This window comes from Lissotriton helveticus, chromosome 6 (assembly GCF_964261635.1).
Source record: "Lissotriton helveticus chromosome 6, aLisHel1.1, whole genome shotgun sequence".
In the NCBI taxonomy this organism is placed as follows: Eukaryota; Metazoa; Chordata; class Amphibia; order Caudata; family Salamandridae; genus Lissotriton; species Lissotriton helveticus.
The window spans coordinates 32,836,513-32,858,259 of NC_136067.1; positions in this window are offsets into that span (position 1 = coordinate 32,836,513).

Here is a 21,747-nt window from a genome sequence, read left to right on the forward strand (position 1 = left end):
ACAGAGTACTTTAGTGTGGCATACAAATGCACTAGGATTATGATTCTTTCACCCTTTTGGTTATGACTGAGTGTAGGCATTATAGTGCCCATCAAACTGTACAGTGATCAGGTGGATGATTCCACATATTCTAACTCAAATAGCCCTGACGAAGTCATGGTCTTAACGACCTATCGACAAAACACGTGTTGGCTTTGTCGCCAAACTATGTAAGCAACAGCCCAATGCTTTGAACAAATGTATGGGATTATGCGCCTGCTTCAAGAGAAAAGAGAATGCTAATTACTACTAAAGTAATATGAAAATTTCGATTTCCATTGGGGCCTGATCTGAAGATTTTGAGTTAAAACGGACTATCAATACATTATTACTATTTAAGTAGATTGGTGAGTGCTCGGATATGCTTGTTACAATGTCCCTGTAACCTTTGCTTTTTTTTGTGAAGTTTTAATGTTCTATTTCCTAATTATAACGTCCTTGTATTCTTTGGGTTTTTTCAGTGCATTTCGAAGGTTTTCTTTAAATTGTATTTCTTATATGTAACCTGAAATCTTTGAGTGGTGGGTGTGTGTGCCTGTGACGGTCTGTGAGTGGGTTTATGAGTGACTGTGTGAGTGCCTGTAATGGTCTGTGAGTTGGTGTGTGAGTGGTGCTATTGGTCTGTGAGTTGGTGTGTAAGTGGTGCTATGGGTCTTTGAGTGGCTGTGTGAGTGCCTGTGTTGGTCTGTGACTGGGTTTGTGAGAGGTAATATGTGTCTGTGAGTGGATGAGTGAGTGGTTGTGAGGTTCTGTGCATGCATGTGTGTTGGTGAGTGGGTGTGTAAATGCCTGTTTGTGTCTGTGAGTGCCTGTGTGTGTCTGTGAGTGGGTGTGTGTGTCTGTGAGTGCCTGTGTGTGTCTGTGAGTGGGTGTGTGTGTCTGTGAGTGCCTGTGTGTGTCTGTGAGTGCCTGTGTGTGTCTGTGAGTGGGTGTGTGAGTGCTGCTATGGATTTGGGGCATTTGCATACTTAGGGTATTTAAAAGGGAGAACCATGGACTCTGCTCTCACCAGGATATGACAAGAAAGAACCCACTCGTCACAGTCACTATAGAAGCGATTGCACTCTGATGCATTAACAATGCATTCACCTCCATCCAGGATTTCAGATGGTTTTTCAAAGTGGAATTGCAGGGAAAATACACTTGCTTTGCAAAGCCGAAGAAGTTAGGATAATTTGTCCAGTACAGACGTGGAGCTTCAACTGGGATACCTGTTATGTTTATGTCTGAAAGTGCTTCCAGTTGAGTTTTTAAAAAATAATAAGCATTGAAGTCAGAATAGAACCACACCTGCCTATTTCACCAAGAAAGGCCACAGTTTTGAACAAAATGTCTAACCAACTGGAGTACTATCTACTGGTTAATTAGTAAGTGCTAATTCTTTAGGTACTTATATATATTTCAATGGGGGAGGAGGGGCTGATTGGCCCCCACTCCCGAGCCGATTTCTGCCCCACGACCCCATCCCCAAGGTCACTGCCATGTGTCTCTGGGTGCCCTAGGGCCACCCAGAGCACCCAGAGTGCGAGGGGACTGTGTGGGGAGCCTCAAGCCCCCACATTCCCAGCGAGCTCCCCGCCTCCTGTGAGAGGCGGCATTGCTATTACACTCAGGGAGCTGCTGGAAATACAGCTCCCTGTGTGCAAGAGCAATAGTTCCATCTCTTTCCTTGCCCGCATGTCTATATGCAGGGAAAGAGATGAAACTTCCGCCTCCAGCAAGTGGGAGCATGTTGACAGCACCCGCTTGCTGGAAGTGGAGCGTTTGCTTTTGCTTGTCGGGAACTGCCAGCTCCCGCCAAGCAAAAGCCAACTGCTATGTCCCAGGGGTAGGCACACCGGGACATAGCAGGAGCCATCCCTGGGACATAGTCAAGAAGCAGGCCTCATGCCCCGCCTCCTTTAATCTGCGCATGCCGGTCCCAGGGAGGTGGTGGTTCCCGGCGCTGTAGATGGCCACAGTGGGGGCCATGCAGCCCCCCTCCTTCATGTTTAAAAATTATTTGCCCCAGGGAGATGGTGTCCAGAGGGCTGGACCCCTCTTTGAATGTTCACTTTAGCCTCAGGAAGGCGGTGGTTCCCAGGGCACGGGGGATCCACGCAGCCACCCTTACATTATTCATTCATGATAGCCTCGGAGAGGTGTTGGTCTCTGGGGCCCAGGGGTGCCTGTGTGCCCCCCTCCACGGATTAACTATGAAATTAGCCCCAGGGACGCTTTGGTCCACAGCGACTGGGGACCCGCAATGCTCCCTGTTTAGTTTTTACCATGAGCCCTGGGGAAGTGGTGTTCCCAGGTGCATTAACAAGACTTTGGGTGGGGGCCCGTGTGCTACCCTCTGTTTCTTTTTATGTATACCGCATGCCCCTGGAACTAGGCTCACCCGGGGGCTTCTTGAAAAACAAGTGTGGAAGACCACGCTTGTTTTCATTTTTGAATTCACATGATATTTGTAAATATGCGCGTATTTCGCCATGAACTTTAAAAAAATGATTTTTTCCCCGTTTTTGTGTCTAGGAGACCCCAGGGCCAATGCTTTGGGGTCAGGGCATTCCTACCCCGCCCCCTTTTCATATATTTTGCGTTCTTTTTGGAACTCTGCTGAAGATGAGTCCCAAAATGGCTGCCAACACTTCCTGGTTAGAGTGTTGGCAGCCAATCAGAGCTCTGCAGAAGCTCATCATTCCTCGCAGTCATCACGTCCACAATTATACAAATTTCGATTTTCTTAAATTTCTCAACAACTACTGGACAGATTTACACCAAAAAACAAAAAGCACTATCTGTGGCTTAGAAGCACTGAGGCAGCCTCCGTGATGTCTTTGGGATGGTACAGCCCCTTGAAGCCTCACACACAGGCTTCCACGCGCTGTAACACTTTAAGAATCACTCCAGAACCCTTCTCTCAACCCCCCACTGTATCTCATCCAGCACACCTCCTCCGGGAGCCAGTCCTGGCTCACCCCACAGGAAAGAGACAGAATCTGGTTTCTATGGGATGAGAACATGGAAAACATCTGTGCCTTACACATAATGAAAGTGAAAGCAGGAGGTTTCACCACTCCTCACCCCTCTCTCCTGCACTTGTGGCCTCCCCAAGAAACAGACTGTCAACCTTCCCATCAGGCCATGGGGGGCAGAGAGCCCACTCCTCATTGGACCCCCAGGGACCGCCTCTGATGAGAATCAAACACAGGCCTCAGCCTCATACTTTTTAAAATATTTTGCTTCCTGTACCTACAGGGGTCCCCACTCCAACGACTCGTAAGGTGTGAGCCCCCAGACCACCCTCCACCTTCCCCACTCCCCCCTGCACCGCTGAGGCCTTAGGCACGTCCCCTGAGTGAATTTTAATGTAATTTTAATATATAGCATGAGCTTGGCCTAAGGGAATTAGAGCGCATTCCATCGACCCCAGATTACATTACACAACGTCAGGTTTGTACAAAAAAGTAGAAATTGCGATTTGGTAAATGCGATTTTTACCGAATTGCAATTAGGAAATCGCAATTCCTAATGTAAGAAAAGTTACAAATATTAAATAGTGATCCAGAATTTGATCGCAAATCGACCTAACTCATGAATATTAATGAGGTGGGTTCAATTTGCGACCCATCAGGAATCGTGGCCAGGGATGGTGGCCTGCTTTAGTCAGCAGACCTCCATGTCTATGATTGCTTTTCAATAAAAAAATCTTTTTTTTGTTTCAAATGCAGCCCGTTTTCTTCATAGAAATGGAAGATGGGATGCATTTTGAAAAAAAGCAAGCACTGGCAAAGCCTGTGCAAGAGTTATTGGCTTTGCCAATGTGTTGTAGCCATGTTCTACACCAGCGAGGCTGCTGTTAAGCATGGCAAAAAGTTAGTGTCGTAGAGAAGAGTGGTGTGGAGTGTTGTAGAGTGAATGGCGAAGAGTGGAGTAGATTATTGTAGTTTGGAGTGGCATAGAGTGTCGAGTATTGGAGTGGCATATTTGCGGAGCATGATGGTGCCTGTGTGATTCCCTGACTCACTGCCACCTGCGCCACGAGACCTCTCGGCCGTCGGCTATGTGGCCTGACCTTGAGATACTGCTATGGTGGGGGCAGTCTGCACCTCGACAGCAAAGAGCACCACGACCGCGGACAACTCCGAGAATGCGGAGAAACCCGACAGCTCCGGGACACGGCGCGGGAAGCAAGCCTTTAACCGCATCGCTGCTAGAGCGATTCCCCTGCTGTGCTGGACAGCAATAAAAACGGGTGTGGTCGTCATGAGCACAGGAGCACTGTACTGCATGACGAGCTGAGCTCGTCATGAGCATGGAAGGGGTTAAAAGCGCGGGCACTTTCCTCAATCCCCAGAGCTCGGACCGTGCTGCTGGTCTTCCTGGGGCGCAGGAGCGGCTGGAGCGGTTCCGGTTTCCTGCTTGGCCTTCTTACTGCTTGGTTGCTTTCTCTGATGGTTCAACGCTGTCCCTCACAAGACTCACAGGGCTTAATCACGCTAACCGCGGACTCTCCAACGGGTGAGTGGAGCATGACTTCTCGCTGGGTCCGGGGGGTAAAAGGCAAAATACCATCCAATTCCAGCTCTGGTCCCTCAATTGAAGCCCCCTCCTTTGGAAGCAGAACCCACTCCCAAAACCAAGCGAGAGACCGCGGGCCCTAAAATAACTTCAACCAAACCGGCCAGTGGTGGACCCCCCAAGGAAGGGGGCTCCTCCCAACCCTCAGTTGCAAAATTGTTCTCTTTAGCGGGAATGGGGACTAACTCAGGTCCTGGCAGCGGGACAAGACCCACAACAACTCCAATAGAGAGAATGATTTAACAAAATCAGCCTCGGCCAGCCCGGTCAGCTCCCTGACACACAGCTAGAGCCACAGCCTACTCCTTTACCCGGCATACTCGCTTTAGAACCCAGCCTGATAGCTCAAACTCAAGGGCCTCTGATAGCCGATAAAGCTACCTTTGATATCAATTTGGAAGCCTCAGCTCCCCCCGCGGAGACTGATCTGGTGACTGGTGCAGACTCGAGCTTGATTCCAGCTACAAGCGCTCCACAGGATCACGATATCTGGGGCCCCTCGCCCACCGATGCCCTTGATTTAAAGAATATCAGCACACAATGATGACAAAATCCAGGATCTCCAGATCTTTTGGAGGAGCACTTTTTCTCGGTCTCAGATGGATTGAACTCTCCGTCCGAAGCAAGCTTCTCATCATCTAGCGACAGCGACCTCTCTGAATCCAACTTTAGTAATGCCTCTAAAGGGAAAAACATGGTTCGAAAAAAGAAATGCCTAGAAGCAGAGGGAACAAGCAAGATAAGAAAGATCATCTTAAATGGGACTATTCTGGGTCTCAACTCTCTTTTTCCCACAATGATGAACCTGTTAAGACGACATGTGTCCCACCAGACCAGTCTGATGAACCCTCTTTGGCTGCTTAACTGACTTCAATTAAGTAATTTCAGGAAGAAGCCCGGGTAGACGGCCAACATGCCAAATGTGCTGGTATAAAACTTCAAGGGGGCCTTCGAAAACTTAACAAAACTTGTTCTGATATCTGTGAGAGAGTGACAATGGTGGAAGGGCATACTGAAAGCCTCAAATCAGATGTCGTGCTGCTTAAAAGCCAATGTACTTCCCAGGGTGATCGTATGACCGACAACCTGTAGAAGTTGGAAGAACAGGAAAATAGGCAACGCCGAAACAACCTGCTCCTTCTTGGGATTCCCGAGGGAGTAGAGGGGGAAGATCCTCGGCGCTACATCATAAAACTCCTAAGGGGAGCTTTTCCCGAACAGACTGAGTGGTGTTGGGAACATGAAATCCAATGAGCCCATCGCTTCCCCTTTACACTAAAGAAGCAGTCTGGCAACACCAACAAATCCACAAAGCCACAAGCCTTCCTGGTTTTCTTCTAGAACTTTTTATTAAGACAGCTAATCTTCAACCAAGCCAAACTCTACTCTCAGAAATGCTTTGAGGGGGTATCCTTCTGCGCCAAACCTGACTTCTTCCATATCACCGTGAAGCGAAGTTGGCACCTTCGTCAATTAATTTCCCCATTTCAACAGCAGGGAGCACAGGTCTTCCTTATGAACCCCGCTAAGTTACAGGTCATCTTGAATGGCGCTTCACGAATCTTCACTTCAGAAATCAAGGCTCAAGAGTTTCTCACTGGACTCAAGGGCAGAAAAGTGCCAAATTAATGCTAATTTTGGCTTAGTATGATCATAGTTAATTTTCCCCGGTAAGATATCTGTCATCTCTGAAAATTATCTTAATAACAAGATAGCCCTAAGAAATCCATCTGATCTACTCTCAGCAAAGAGCTATTCGAACAAAAAGACTCAGGATAAGGGCGACGCTGAATCTGTTTTTTCTTTCTCGCTCCCTCTTTTCCCTTTCCCCCTTTTTAGGTCTCGCCTAGCGCATGCAGCGCATGTGCCGCGTCGCCTTGGCGAGTCTATTGTTGTGGCTTTTGCTAGTGAAGGGAGAAAACTATGTGCGCGCCTGGACTGACGATGTTCTCCCGTGGGAGACCAAGCCTGTTTTCATTTTTGAATTCACACGATATTTGTGAACATACGCATATTTCGCCATGAACTTTAAAAAAAAGCTTTTTTGCCCCGTTATTGTCTCTATGAGACCCCAGGGCCAATGCTTTGGGGGTCAGGGCATTCCTACCCTGCCCCCTTTTCATATATTTTGCGTTATTTTGTGAACTCTGCTGAAGATGTCTCAAAATGGATGCCAACACTTCCTGGTTGGAGTGTAGGCCGCCAATCAGAGCTCTGCAGAAGTTCATCATTCCTCGCAACGTCGTCACGTCCACAATTATACAAATTTGGATTTCCTTACATTTCTCAACAACTACTGGACAGATTTACATCAAAATACAAAAAGCATTATCCGTGGCTTAGAAGCACTGAGGCAGCCTCAGTGATGTCTTTGGGATGGTACAGCCCCTTGAAGCCTCACATACAGGCTTCCACACCCTGTAACACTTTAAGAATCACTCCAGAACCCTTCTCTCACCCTCCCACTGTATCTCATCCAGCACACCTCCTCTGGGAGCCATTCCTATCTCACACCACAGGAAAGAGACAGAATCTGGTTTCTGTGGGATGAGAACATGGAAAACATCGGTGCTTTACACATAATGAAAGTGAAAGCAGGGAGGTTTCACCACTCCTCACCGCTCTCTTCTGCACTTGTGGCCTCCCCAAGAAACAGACTGTCAACCTTCCCATCAGGCCATGGAGAGCAGAGAGCCCACTCCTCATTGGACCCCCAGGGACCGCCTCTGATGAGAATCAAAAACAGACCTCAGCCTCATACTTTTTAAAATATTGAACTTTCTGTATCTAAAGGGGTCCCCACTCCAACGACGTGTAAGGTGTGAGCCCCCAGCCCACCCTCCACCTTCCCCACTCCCCCCTGCACCGCTGAGGCCTTAGGCATGTTCCTGAGTGAATTTTAATATCATTTTATTGTATAGATTGAGCTTGGCCTAAGTTAATTAGAGCGCATTCCATCAACCCCAGATTACATTACACAACGTCAGGTTTGTACAAAAAAGTAGAAATTTGTTAAATGCGATTCTTACCGAATTACAATTAGGAAATCGCAATTCCTAATGTAAGAAAAGTTACAAATATTATATAGTGATCCATAGAGGATCGTAAATTGACCTACCTCATGAATATTAATGAGGTGGGTTCAATTTGCGACCCATCAGGAAACGTAGACACGGATGGTGACCTGCTCTGGTCAGCAGACCACCATGTCTGTGATTGCTTGTCAATAAACAAATCTTTTTTTTGTTTTTGTTTTTCAGGCTGTTTTCTTCATAGAAATGGAAGATAGGATGCATTTTGAAAAAAGGCAGGCACCGGCAAAACCAACAGGTCACGCCTATGCAAGAGTTATTGGCTTTGCCAATGTGTTTTAGCCATGTTCTACACCAGCGTGGCTGCTATTAAGAATATCACAAAGTTAGTGTCGTAGAGAATAGTGGTGTGGAGTGTTGTAGAGTGAATGGCGAAGAGTGGAGTAGAGTATTGTAGTTTGGAGTGGCATAGAGTGTTGAGTATTGGAGTGGCATATTTGCGGAGCATGATGGTGCCTGTGTGATTTCCTGCCTCACCGCCACCTGCGCCACGAGACCTTTCGGCCGTCCGCTATGCGGCCTTACCTTGAGACACTGCTATGGTGGGGGCAGTCTGCACTGGATTGCCACTCTGGGTACATCTGTGAATCTTCCCCTCGACAGCAAACAGCACCACGACCGCGGACAACTCCGAGAACGCGGAGGAACCCGACAGCTCCGGGACTTGGCGCGGGAAGCAAGCATTACAAAGCGTGGGCACTTTCCTCAAACCCCGGAGCTCGGAGTGTGCTGCTTGTCTTCCTGGGGTGCAGGAGTGGCTGGAGCTGTCCCGGTTTCCTGCTTGGCCTTCTTACTGCTTTGTTGCTTTCTGTGGTGGTTCGGCGCTGTCCCGCACGAGACTCACGGGACTTAATCACCCTAACCGCGGACTCTCCAACGGGTGAGTGGAGCATGACTTCTCGCTGGGTCCGGGGGGTAAAAGGCAAAATACCATCCAATTCCAGCTCTGGTCCCTCAATTGAAGCCCCCTCCTTTGGAAGCAGAACCCATTCCCAAAACCAAGCGAGAGACCGCGGGCCCTAAAAAAAACTTCAACCAAACCGGCCAGTGGGGGACCCCCAAAGGAAGGGGGCTCCTCCCAGCCCTCAGTTGCAAATTTGTTCTCTTTAGCGGGAATGGGGACTAGCTCAGGTCCTGGCAGTGGGACAAGACCCACAACAACTCCAATAGAGAGAGTGATTTAACAAAATCAGCCTCCGCCAGCCCGGTCAAGCTTCCTGACACACAGCTAGAGTCACAGCCTACTCCCTTACCCGGCATACTCGGCTTAGAACCTGGCCTGATAGCTCAAACTCAAGGGCCTCTGATAGCCGATAAAGCTACCTTTAATATCAATTGGGATGCCTCAGCTTCCCCTGCCAAGACTGATCTGCTGACTGGTGCAGACACTAGCTTGATTCCAGCTACAAGCGCTCCACAGGATCACGATATCTGGAGCCCCTCGCCCACCGATGCCCTTGATTTAAAGAATATCAGCACACAATGATGACAAAGTCCAGGATCTACAGATGCTTTGGGGGAGCACTTTTTCTCGGTCTCAGATGGTTCGAACTCTCTCCGGCGGAAGCAAGCTCCTCATCATCTAGTGACAGCGACCTCTCTGAATCCAACTTTAGTAATGCCTCTAAAGGGAAAAACGCGGTTCGAAAACAGAAATGCCACGGGGCTAAAAGCAGAGGGAAGAAGCAAGATAAGAAAGATCATCTTAAATGGGACTATTCTGGGTCTCAACTCTCTTTTTCCCACAATGATGAACCTGTTAAGACGACATGTGTCCCACAAGACCAGTCTGCTGAACCCTCTTTGGCTGCTATACTGACTTCAATTAAACAATTTCAGGAAGAAGCTCGGGTAGACAGCCAACAGGCCAAATGTGCTGGTATAAAACTTCAAGGGGGCCTTCGAAAACTTAACAAAACTTGTTCTGATATCTGTGAGAGAGTGACAATGGTGGAAGGGTGTGCTGAAAGCCTCAAATCGGATGTCGTGCTACTTAAAAGCCAATCTACTTCCCAGGGTGATCGCATGACGGACGTCCTGTGGAAGTTGGAAGAACAGGAAGATAGGCAACGCCGAAACAACCTCCGCCTTCTTGGGATTCCAGAGGGAGTAGAGGGGGAAGATCCTCGGCGCTACATCATAAAACTCCTAACGGGGGATTTTCCCGAACAGACTGAGTGGTATTGGGAACATGAAGTCCAACGAGCCCATCGCTTCCCCTTTATACTAAAGAAGCAGTCTGGCAACACCAACGAATCCACAAAGCCACGAGCCTTCCTGGTTTTCTTCGGGAACTTTTTATTAAGACAGCTAATCTTCGACCAAGCCAGACAGTACTCTCAGAAATGCTTTGAGGGTGTATCCTTCTTAGCCAATCCTGACTTCTGCCATATCACCGTGGAGCAAAGATGGCACCTTCATCAATTAATTGCCCCATTTTAACAGCTGGGAGCACAGGTCTTCCTCATGAACCCCGGTACGTTAAAGGTCATCTTGAACGGCGCTTCACGGATCTTCACTACAGAAATCAAGGCTCAAGAGTTTCTCACTGGACACAAGGCCAGGAAAGTGCCAAATTAATGCAAATTTTGGCTAGTATGATCATAGTTTATTTTCCGTGGTTAGATATCTGTCATCGCTGAAAATTATCTTAATAACAAGATAGCCCCAAGAAATCCATCTGGTCTACTCTCAACAAAGAGCTGTTCGAACAAAAAGACTCAGGATAAGGACTACGCTGAATCTTGCTCCCTCTTTTCCCTTTCCCCTTTTTCTATCTCGTTTTCTATTTAGGTTTTTCTTCTCGTCTTCCTGATGTCTTAATACAGGCCGTATGCCAAACATGGGATTATTCTACATGGCATGGGGTGGGTGGCGGGGTGACACAATAGGCTCCATCATTCAGGGTTTTCCGGATTGCTCATTTTTCGGGGAGGAGGGTGGGCAGGGGGGGGGGTTTGGGGGTTAGGGCAAGGTTGGGAGGGGGGTGGATGTTCAGGGGGGAACGCTGAGTTTAAAACAGTTGCTTTTGCTTTTTTGATGTGCCTAATGTTCATTTTTTTATGATCAGTCTTATGCCAAAAGTATATTTAGAGTGTCCTACCGTTTGACAAATGCTTTCCAAAGGTTCATTTAGGGCAGGTTTCAGTGTTTCTTGATGTGTTTCATCCATACTGGCTACAAGGTTTATGGGCATAATAGGGACTTTGTTTATAGAGTGTATATATATTGTGCACACTCACTCACAGTGTTCTTTAATGGGGGGACCCTTCTTTTAAAACTTTGGTGAATAAAACAAATCTTAAAATCGTGTCTCTGAACATTTGCGGGTTAAATGATAATCGGAAAAGGCAGAAGGTAGATCAGAGTGTGGAAAATGACAATGTATATGTACATAAGCGGCGTTCATTTGTGTTCACCCTCGCCACTGTTGAAAGTAAAACGAAAGTCATGAAACAGTGGGCCTGCCATCTTGTCCCCCTTTTAGGCCCCATCACGAACATAGATAGCAGCCATTTTGTGTGTCATGATCTCTCTGCCCACTGCCAATAGCCTGCGCGCCTCTTCCCCCACTCCCCAGTCTCGCAAGCATTCCCCCGTGCCCCGACAGCCCCCGGTCTCTCCTGCTTGGATCATAAACACGACCCTGCCTCCGTGATGAACCCCCTACCCCCCCTCGCTCTTTCATCCCACCCATAGAACAGGCCTTTTGGTAACCTCTTCCTCCCTGCCCGATTGCCCGGCCTGATCCCAGGCCATCACCTAGCCCAACAGATGCAGTTTATTGCCCCCTACAGTAGGCCCTCGCCTCACATCAGAGGAGCGGTGATTAGTCAATGCCTTCACACCCCTAGATCCGACCGATCGCCCGCATTCCTGTTCCCAACGGTATGTCCAGCTGCGCGATAGCCATCATGCGGAGGTTTGGGTGGGGACCTCTACTGAAGATATATGTGGGAACGGGCCTGAAGCGGGGATTCCACGAATGTCTTTCCGTACATCAAAGCATTACCAAGAATGTGTTGTATGTAATAAAGTAATAAACCAGTGTATAAGAGGCCAGGCCTCAGAGATGTTGGGAGGGCACCTCGAGAAGATACCCTGTTGTCTGATTTGACGTGTTCTGTTCCGTCGGAATAAACTCCTGTTTCCTGCCTTCCAGTCTCCAGCGCCTGCCTCTTTATTTGATAACCATCAGTTGGGTGAGAGGCGGCTAACGCCGGGCAAATATCGGAAAGGGGTAATCGACCTGACCTGCCTGAACCCTTTTTCCACAAGAGCTTACACTTGCTAGGGGCCAACATAGTCTGCCTCCAAGAGACACATATAGAAGGCTCTCAGCTGCATCTTTTAAATACCCTGGGTTATAAAGTTATTGGGGGTACATCACAAGGTACTCGAACTAGGGGCGTTGCTATTTTAGCACGCTATAATTGTCTACCTCAGTATACCCGAGTCAAATCTGATCCCCAAGGAAGATGGGTGTTTACAGAATGTCGTATAACCCCTGCCTTTTCCTTCACCTTGTGCCCTATATATGGGAGCGTCTTGGATGACCCTAGCGTGATAGACCGGGTTTCAACAGAATTGGCTCTTTGGCCCCTCCCCGCCATCATATGCGGGGACTTTAATATTAATCTACCCTGCAACTGGGGGTCAAACTCTCAATTCCGGCTGGCTACTCGCAAACCTAAAGTGCTTCAAGCTCTTAAAAATCTTTTACATATTAATGGGCTCGTGGATGCCGGGTCTCAGTTTCATCCAACTCTGCCAGGACACACATTTTTTTCTGCACCACACAAATCCTTCGCACACCTGGACTTTTTCTTAGTTTCCTCCTCTCTAATCCACAATAGTGAAATCGACCTGCTTCCCCGTATCTTTTCTAAGTATGGGCCAAAAATCAGTTCCGCTCGCGAAATTTGCAGATTTTTGGCAATTTCGCGATCCGCGAATCTCGCGAAATTGCCGCAAAATTCGCAAATTCGTTCGAGGGCGGATTTTTTTTTTTTTGATGGCCAGCTCACTCAAGGGACCAAAGTTACAGGCACACACGGTCACTGGAGGCAAATCTTCTGGCCCTTTACGCAGCTGCAGTGTAGGAAAAGCACCATGCATTTACCCAACGAGGTAGCACTTTCTGGATTAGCCAGTAGAAAGTACTACAGTGCAAATCGCAAACAAATCTGCGAGTTCATGGGAAAATCCGCATATTCGCGGATTTTTTGCTATTTCGCACGAATTCGCGGCCCGCAGATCCGCAAAATTCACCAATACTTAATCTTTTCCAATCACAACTCCTTAAGCCTCAACATTCGGGGTTTGATTACCCACAAGGAAATCTCATCCTGGAGTTTTGAGAGAGCACTCCTGTTGGATGAGGGTTACCAGACCCATATGAAACAATGGATACAGACCTTCCTTGATAACAACCTAGGCACAGCCCCAGTGATGGTAGCTTGGGACACGTTAAAAGCTTGTGTTCGGGGTGAAACCTTATTAACGGTGATTCTAAGGTATATTCCAAAATGTTCGCTACACGACTCTCGGCCACTGCAGGGCATCAGAGCGCGTCACAAGTTTGCATAGACAATGAATATACAAGGACAAAAATAGTATGCGTACAGGGACATAATATACCACAGAAGTGTAAATCGTCGATACAGTGCATAAAACTGAAGCCCTGTTTCTTCACCTAACCCCGGCTCTGGCTCGGCCCGTACAGCTCCTGATATAGTGCCAGGAACCCTCCTGGGTGAGTGGAATGCTGTACAAGTACACATAACATAACAGATCACTGAGTTCACCTAAAACCGGGCGAATAAACTAGTATTACCAACTTGCACCGGAGTGCCGTGGACTCCTTGGAACAAGAGAAGTCGCTTTGGCTTAATAACATAACATAACATAACAAGTGTGTCATCGTGCGGCCTTTCTGACTGGATTGTTAATCCGAGCCCAGGCTGTTGTGTACAGCACTAGTCAGCCAGCCTCACGGTGCACAACTTTTAGAGACTGGCAATGGTACAAACACGAGGAGAAAATGTAAACATTTCAAGGATCACTTGCTTGAGCATCCTGTGGGACATTCCAGCCTTCATTAGAACCCTGACATTTACACCTAAGAATAGTTATGTGATGTGAGGAAAGCATTGAGTTATATTGCGGTGATTGATTTATTGTAAGCCACAGTGTTCTCTCATACGTGTTCGGGGGTAGGGTTTCTTTGATTCTATTCCAATGGTTCCAGGGTATTTCTGAGGCAGCTTTAATGTCAGCACAATATTTCCTTTAGTGTCTGTCTCTCTTGGTACATAGGGACAATGCTTGTGTTGTTTCACAGTGTTTCTGATTCTCACTCTTTCTGTTTGTAAACATTGTCCTGTTTTGCGCCTCAGGTTGTCCCCGGCAGACAGTGCGTGGAGCGGGCGCGCCAGGACTCTGTCACTTTGGGGTTTGGGTTTGATCGTTTTGATCACGCGCCGCTCTCCAGAATTGTCTTTATAACCTAGAATAAATTAAGCATCTTGAAGATTGTTCTGTAATCTGGAAATTTGATCTTGTTTTCTAAACATTGTCCTTCAATTAATCGATAAATCTGGATTTGGAAAGCGCGACTAATCACCCTACAGGGTATCCAGGCACTGAGGGTCTTACTGCTTCAGGTGGGTTCAGTCAAACAGCCAGGTCCTGAGTGCCTACCTGAATTCCGGCAGAGAGGGTGAGGTCCGAAGGTGAAGGGGGAGGTCGTTACAGGACTTTACAGTGAGGTAGGAGAAGGAGCGACCGTCACTGTTTCACTGTGTGATCGAGGGCAAGGGAGGCAGAGGCTGTACAACACTCGACTCTACATCACTGCACTCTACGTCACTGTTCTCCACTCTACTCTTCAACTCTGCATCATTGCACTCTGCACTCTACACCACTGCACTCTACTCTGCATCACTGCACTCTACGTCACTGTTCTCTACTCTACTCTTCAACTCTGCATCATTGCACTCTGCACTCTACACCACTGCACTCTACTCTGCATCACTGCACTCTACGTCACTGTTCTCTACTCTTCAACCCTGCTCTCAGCACCGCTACACTCTGCACCACTGCACTCCACACCACTGCACTCTACACCACCACACTCTACTCTGCAACAGTATAATGTATGCCACAATATTCTACGACCCTGCATTGTATGCTGCTGCACTCTAGGCCACTTCACTCTACTCCACTTTACTCTACCACACTCCACGCCACTGCACTCTATGGCACGCTATGCGGCACCATTCTATGTCACTCCAATGCTCGACACTCTATGCCACTCCACACTGCAATACTCTACTCCACTCTTCGCCATTTTCTCTACAACACTCCACACCACTCTTCTCTACGACACTAACTTTTTGATATGATTAACAGCAGCAAAGCTGGTGTAGAACATGGCTGAAACACATTGCAGAGGCGTGACCTGTTGCCTTTGCCAATAGTTGCCTTTTTTCAAAATGCATCCCATCTTCCATTTCTATAAAGAAAACGGGCTGCATTTCAAACAAAAGAAAGATTTCTTTATTGAAAAGCAATCACCGACATGGTGGTCTGCTGACCAAAGCAGGCACCATCCCTGGCTACGATTCCTGATGGGTCGCAAACTGGACCCACCTCATTAATATTCATGAGGTAGGTCGATTTGTGATCCACTCGGAATCACTTTTTAATATTTGTAACTTTTCTTACTTTAAGAATTGAGATTTCCTAATTGCAATTCGGTAAGAATCGCATTTAACAAATCGCAATTTCTACTTTTTTTTGTACAAACGGCCCCTGATCTCCCACCGCCTACCCAAAAAATTGTCTGAGGTTGTGTAATGTAATCTGGGGTCGATGGAATGCGCTCTAATTCCCTGAGGCCAAGCTCAATCTATACATTAAAATGATATTAAAATTCACTCAGGGACGTGCCTGAGGTCTCAGCGGTGCAGGGGTGGGGGGGGATGGAGGGTGGTCTGGGGGCTCACAGCTTACACGTCATTGGAGTGGGGACCCCTTTAGGATCAGGAAGCAAAATATTTTAAAAAGTATGAGGCTGAGGTCTGTTTTTGATTCTCATCAGAGGCGGCCCTTGGGGGTCCAATGAGGAGTGGGCTCTCTGCCCCCCATGGCCTGATGGGAAGGCTGACAGTCTGTTTCTTGGGGAGGCCACAAGTGCAGAAGAGAGGGGTGAGGAGTGGTGAAACCTCCTGCTTTCACTTTCATTATGTGGAAAGCACAGATGTGTTCCATGTTCTCATCCCATAGAAACCAGATTCTGTCTCTTTCCTGTGGTGTGAGCCAGGACTGGCTCCCAGAGGAGGTGTGCTGGATGAGATACAGTGGGGGGTTGAGAGAAGGGTTCTGGAGTGATTCTTAAAGTGTTATAGCGCGTGGAAGCCTGCATGTGAGGCTTCAAGGGGCTGTACCATCCCAAAGACATCACTGAGGCTGTCTCAGTGCTTCTAAGCTCCCCACGCAAGGGTCCCTGCCACAGAGATGTGCTCAGCTCTCATGATGCACCTCTGTCCTGAAATGACTTGTACATAGCTGTTGTAGCACTCAGTAACTCAGTAAGGATGCCATCTTGTTCAAACGGCCATCTGCACGTATTTTGTTGACATTCAATCAATCAATCACCAGATTTATAAAGCGCTGCTAATCACCCGTCAGGGTGTCTAGGCACTGTGGCTGGTGCTGTAAATAGCCAGTTTTTGAGTCTTTCGTGTATTCCAGCAGCAAGGGTGAGGTCCAGAGTTGATCCAGTGGATGCTTCCACATATTCTAACTCAAACAGCCCTGAAGAAGTCGCGGTCTTAATGACCTATCGACGAAACACGTGTTGGCTTTGTCTCCAAACTGTGTAATCGACAGCCCTTTGCTTTGAAGAAATGTACGGGATTATCTGCCTGCTTGACTAAAGAGAGAATACTAATTACTACTAAAGTAATATGAAGATTTGGATTTCCATTGGGGCCTCAGCTGAAGATTTTGAAATGAAATGAACTATCAATACATTATTGCTGTTTAAGTGGATGTTTGAGTGCTGGGATATGCTTCTTACAATGTCCATGTAACCTTTGCTTTTTTCAGTGAATTGTGAATGTTTCTTAATCCCTGTATTATTTGAGTTTTTTCGTTGAATTTCGAAGGTTTTTTAAATTGTATTTCTTATATATAACCTGAAATCTGAGAGGTGGGTGTGTGTGCCTGAGTGGGTCTGTGAGTGGGTTTATGAGTGTCTGTATGGGTCCGTGAGTGGGTGTGTGAGTGACTGTGTGAGTGTGTGAGTGCCTGTGTTGGTCTGTGAGTGAGTGTGTGAGTGGTGCTATGGGTCTGTGAGTGGGTGTGTGAGTGCCTGTGTGAGTCTGTGAGTGGGTGTGTGAGCGATACAAAAGGGGATGATGGACGGAGCGTTTGAGCAAATCAAACACTCACCCCCAGTCAACTGATCTGGGTTTAATCCATCATCATTCTTCAGCTCACTCCGCCACCCCAGTTCAGACATGGCCATATGCAAATCAGTCTGACCCTGTGCCTCATGGGAACAGTCCAGCCCGAACTGCCAGGCCATGCCTTCCCTGGACCGGAAACAAGCTTCCTGGGACCGGTTTCGGATTCATAATCCTCATCAGCCAGGCTAGCTTGAATCCAGTGGCCAAGTGAGCAAGGGACTCACGTCTGAGCATACCCTGCCACACTTAGGGCGAACAAAGCGATACAAAAGGGGAGACATGGCTTGGCAGTTCGGGCTGGACTGTTCCCATGAGGCACAGGGTCAGACTGATTTGCATATGGCCATGTCTGAACTGGGGTGGCAGAGTGGGCTAAAGAACGGTGATGGATTAAACCCAGATCAGTTGACTGGGGGTGAGTACTTGTATTGTCAACGCTCCGTCCATCACCACCTTTGGTTTTTCTCAGTGGGTGTGTGAGTGTCAGTATTGGTCTGTGAGTTGGTGTGTGAGTGGTGCTATGGGTCTGTGAGTTGGTGTGTGAGTGCCTCGGTGGCTCTGCGAATGGGTCTCTGAGTGCCTATATGGGTCTTTGTGTCATGTGAGTGCCTGTGTCGGTCTGTGACTGGGTTTCTGAGTGGCGCTATGTGTCTGTGAGTGGATGAGTGAGCGGTTGTGTGGGTCTGTGAATGCATGTTTGTGTCTGTGAATGCCTGTTTGTGTCTGTGAATGCCTGTTTGTGTCTGTGAGTGCCTGTGTGTGGCTGTGAGTGGGTGTGTAGGTTCCTGTGCAGGTCTGCGAGTGGGTCCGTGAGTGCCTGTGTTGGTCTGTGACTGGGTTTGAGAGTGGTAATATGTGTCTGTGAGTGGATGAGTGAGTTTTTTGTGTGTGTCTGTGCATGCATGTGTGTTGGTGAGTGGGTGTGTGAGTGCTGCTATGGATTTGGGGCATTTGCATACTTAGGGTATTTAAAAGGGAGAACCATGGACTCTGCTCTCACCAGGATATGACAAGAAAGAACCCACTCGTCTCAGTCACTACAGAAGAGATTACCCTCTGATACATTAACAACGCATTCACCTCCAGCCGGGATTTCAGATGGTTTTTCAATGTGGAATTGCAGGGAAAATGCACTTTCTTTGCAAAGCCGAAGAAGTTAGGATAATTTGTCCATTACAGATGTGGAGCTTCAACTGGGATACATGTTATGTTTATGTCTCAAAGTGCTTCCCGTTGAGTTTAAAATAATAAATAATTAAAGCCAGAATGGAACCACACCTGCCTATTTCTTCAAGAAAGGCCATAGTTTTGCACAAAATATCTACACAACTGGAGTACTATCTACTGGATAATTGGTAACTCTTTAGGTACTTATATATAATTCAATAGGTGAGGAGGGTCCTTATGGCCCTCCTCCCGAGCCAATTTCTGCCCCTTGGGCACGGCCATGTGTCTCTGGTTGCCCTAGTCCCATCCCGAGCACCCGAAATTCTATGGTACCGTGTGGGGAGCCTCAACACCCCCACTGTCCCAGCCAGCTCCCCGCCACCTGCGGGAGGAGGCATTATTGTGATTGCACTCAGGGTGCTGCTGGAAATGCAGATCCGTGTGTGCAAGAGCAATAGTTCCATCTCTTTCCTTGCCCGCATGTCTGTGGGCAGGGAAAGAGATTAAACTTCTGCCTCAAGCTAGTGGGAGCGCGTTGACAGCACCCGCTTGCTGGAAGTGGAGCTTTTGCTTTTGCCTGGTGGGAACTGCCAGCTCCTGCCAAGCAAAAGCAAACTGCTATGTCCTGGGGGTAGGCACACAGGGACAAAGCAGGAGTCATCCCTGGGACATAGTGAAGAAGGAGGCCTCGCGCCCCGGATCCTTTCATCTGCGCAGGCCGGTCCCAGGGAGGTGGTGTTTCCCGGGGCTGTAGATGGCCCCGGAAGGGCCCATGCAGACTCAGGGAGATTATGTCCCCAGGGCTGGACCCTTTATTTTAGCCCTGGGGAGGTGGTGGTTCCCAGGGCATCTGCGTGGCCCCCCTATATTATTCCTTGATGATAGCCTTGGAGAGGTGGTGGTTTCTAGGGCCCGCCATGCCCCATGTTTATTTTTAACAAGAGCCCTGAGGGAAGTGGTGGTCCCGATGCATTAACAAGATGGGGGCACGTGTGCCCCCCCTCTGTTTTTTATGTATACCGCATGCCCCTGGAACTAGGCCCACCTAGGTGCTTCTTGAAAAACAAGCGTGGGAGACCGCGCTTGTTTTACTTTTTTGAATTCACACATTATTTGTGAATATGCACATATTTCGCCTTGAACACTAAAAAAATGCTTTTTTGCCCAGTTATTGGCCTTATTAGACCCTATGGCCAATGCTTTGTGGGTCAGGGCATTCTTACCCTGCCCCCTTTTTATTTATTCCGTGTTATTTTTGGAACTCGGCTGAAGATGAGTCCCAAAATGGCTGCCAACACTTCCTGGTTGGAGTGTTTGCAGCCAATCAGGTCTCTCCAGAAGGTCATCATTCCTCACAACGTCGTCACATCCACAATAATACAAATTTGGATTTCCTTAAATTTTTCAACAACTACTGAACAGATTTACACCAAATAATAAAACCACTATCCCGGGACCAAAAGCCAGCTTTCTGCCAAATTTGGTGTAATTCCGCTCAGCGGTTCGGTCTGCAGGCGTGTCTAAAGAGTCAATGGTATTTAACATGGGAAACGCTTATCTTTTACCCTCCTTTCTCTCTGCCCGCATTTGACAGATCACCCCAAAAGTTTCCATGCACAACATGGCCTAACCTGACACTCATTTGGAAAATTTACTGAAGCTTTGTCAAATGGCACCAAAGATATAGACAAGTCAAAAAAAAAATTGCCAATGGAAACATGGTCCTAACTATAACTACCCACTGGTGACTGCAGGACATCTAAGCGCTTCACAAAGTTTGCATGGACAATGGATACACAAGGAAAAAATGGTATGCACACAGGGAAATAATATACGATAGAAGTGTAAATCGTCGATACAGTGCATAAAACTGAAGCCCTCTTTCTTCACCTAACCCCGGGTCTGGCTCAGCCCGTAGAGCTCCTGATATAGCGCCAGGAACCCTCCTGGGTGAGTGGTGAGCTTTACAAGTACACATAACATAACAGATCACTGAGTTCACCTAAAACCGGGCGAATAAACTTGTATTAGTTTGCATAGAGGGAGAGGTGTGGTGCAGCGGCCAGGGCGACTGATGCTGGAATCTGGGGACCACGGTTCGATCCCCGGCTGCTCCGGCAGCAGGTTAGCCCAGCACCATGTGACTCTGGGCAATAGCTTGCTTAATCTTCCGGACGGCCCCCAGTGCCTAGAGACCCTTACGGGTGATTGTTCGCGCTTTACAAATGTGGATTATTATTATAGTATTACCAACTTGCACCGGAGAGCCGTGGAATGCTTGGAAAAAGAGAAGTCGCTTTGGCTTAATAACATAACATAACAAGTGTGTCATCGTGCGGCCTTTCTGACTGGATTGTTAATCCGAGCCCAGGCTGTTTTGTACAGCACTAGTCCGACAGCCACACGATGCACACCCTTTCAGAGACTGGCAATGGAACAAACACGAGGAGAAAATGTAAACATTTGAAGGAACACTTGCTTGAGCATCCTGTGGAACATTCCAGCCTTCATTAGAACACTGACATTTACACCTAAGAATAGTTATGTGATGTGAGGACAGCTTTGAGTTATATTGTGGTGATTGATGTATTCTAATAAATAAATAATAATAATAAAGAGCTTGTAAAGCGCTCAGTAATGCCATCACGGCATGTCCCTGCGCTGAAAGCTAACAGTGACACAGCATGAAAGAGATCCTATGATCTATGCAGTGTATAAGTGTGTTTTAAGCAAGGCCCTAAACCGAATTCTAAGCCACAGTGTTCTTTCATACAGTGTTCGGGGAGGGGGGGGGTCGTTGATTCTATTCCAATGGTTCCAGGGTATTTCTGAGGCATCTTTGATGTCAGCACAATATTTCCTATAGTGTCTGTCTATCTTGGTACATAGGGGCAATGTTTGTGTAGTTTCACAGTGTTTCTGATTCTCACTCTTTCTGTTTGTAAACATTGTCCTGTTTTGAGCCTCAGGTTGTCCCCGGGCAGACAGCGCGTGGAGCGGGCGCGCCACGACTCTGTCACTGTGGGGTTTGGTTTTGATCGTTTTGATCGTGCGCCTCTCTCCAGAATTGTCTTTATAACCTAGAATATATTAAGCATCTTGAAGATTGTTCTGTCATCTGGAAATTTGATCTTGTTTTCTGAACTTTGTCCTTCAATGAATCGATCAATCTGGATTTGGAAAGCGCGACTAATCACCCTACAGGGTATCCAGGCCTTGAGGGTCTTACTGCTTCAGGTGGGTTCAGTCAAACAGCCAGGTCCTGAGAGCTTACCTGAATTCCGGCAGAGAGGGTGCGGTCCGAAGGTGAAGGGGGAGGTCGTTACAGGACTTTGCAGTGAGGTAGGAGAAGGAGCGTCCGCCAACGTTTCACTGTGTGATCGAGCAAGAGGGAGACGGAGGCTGTA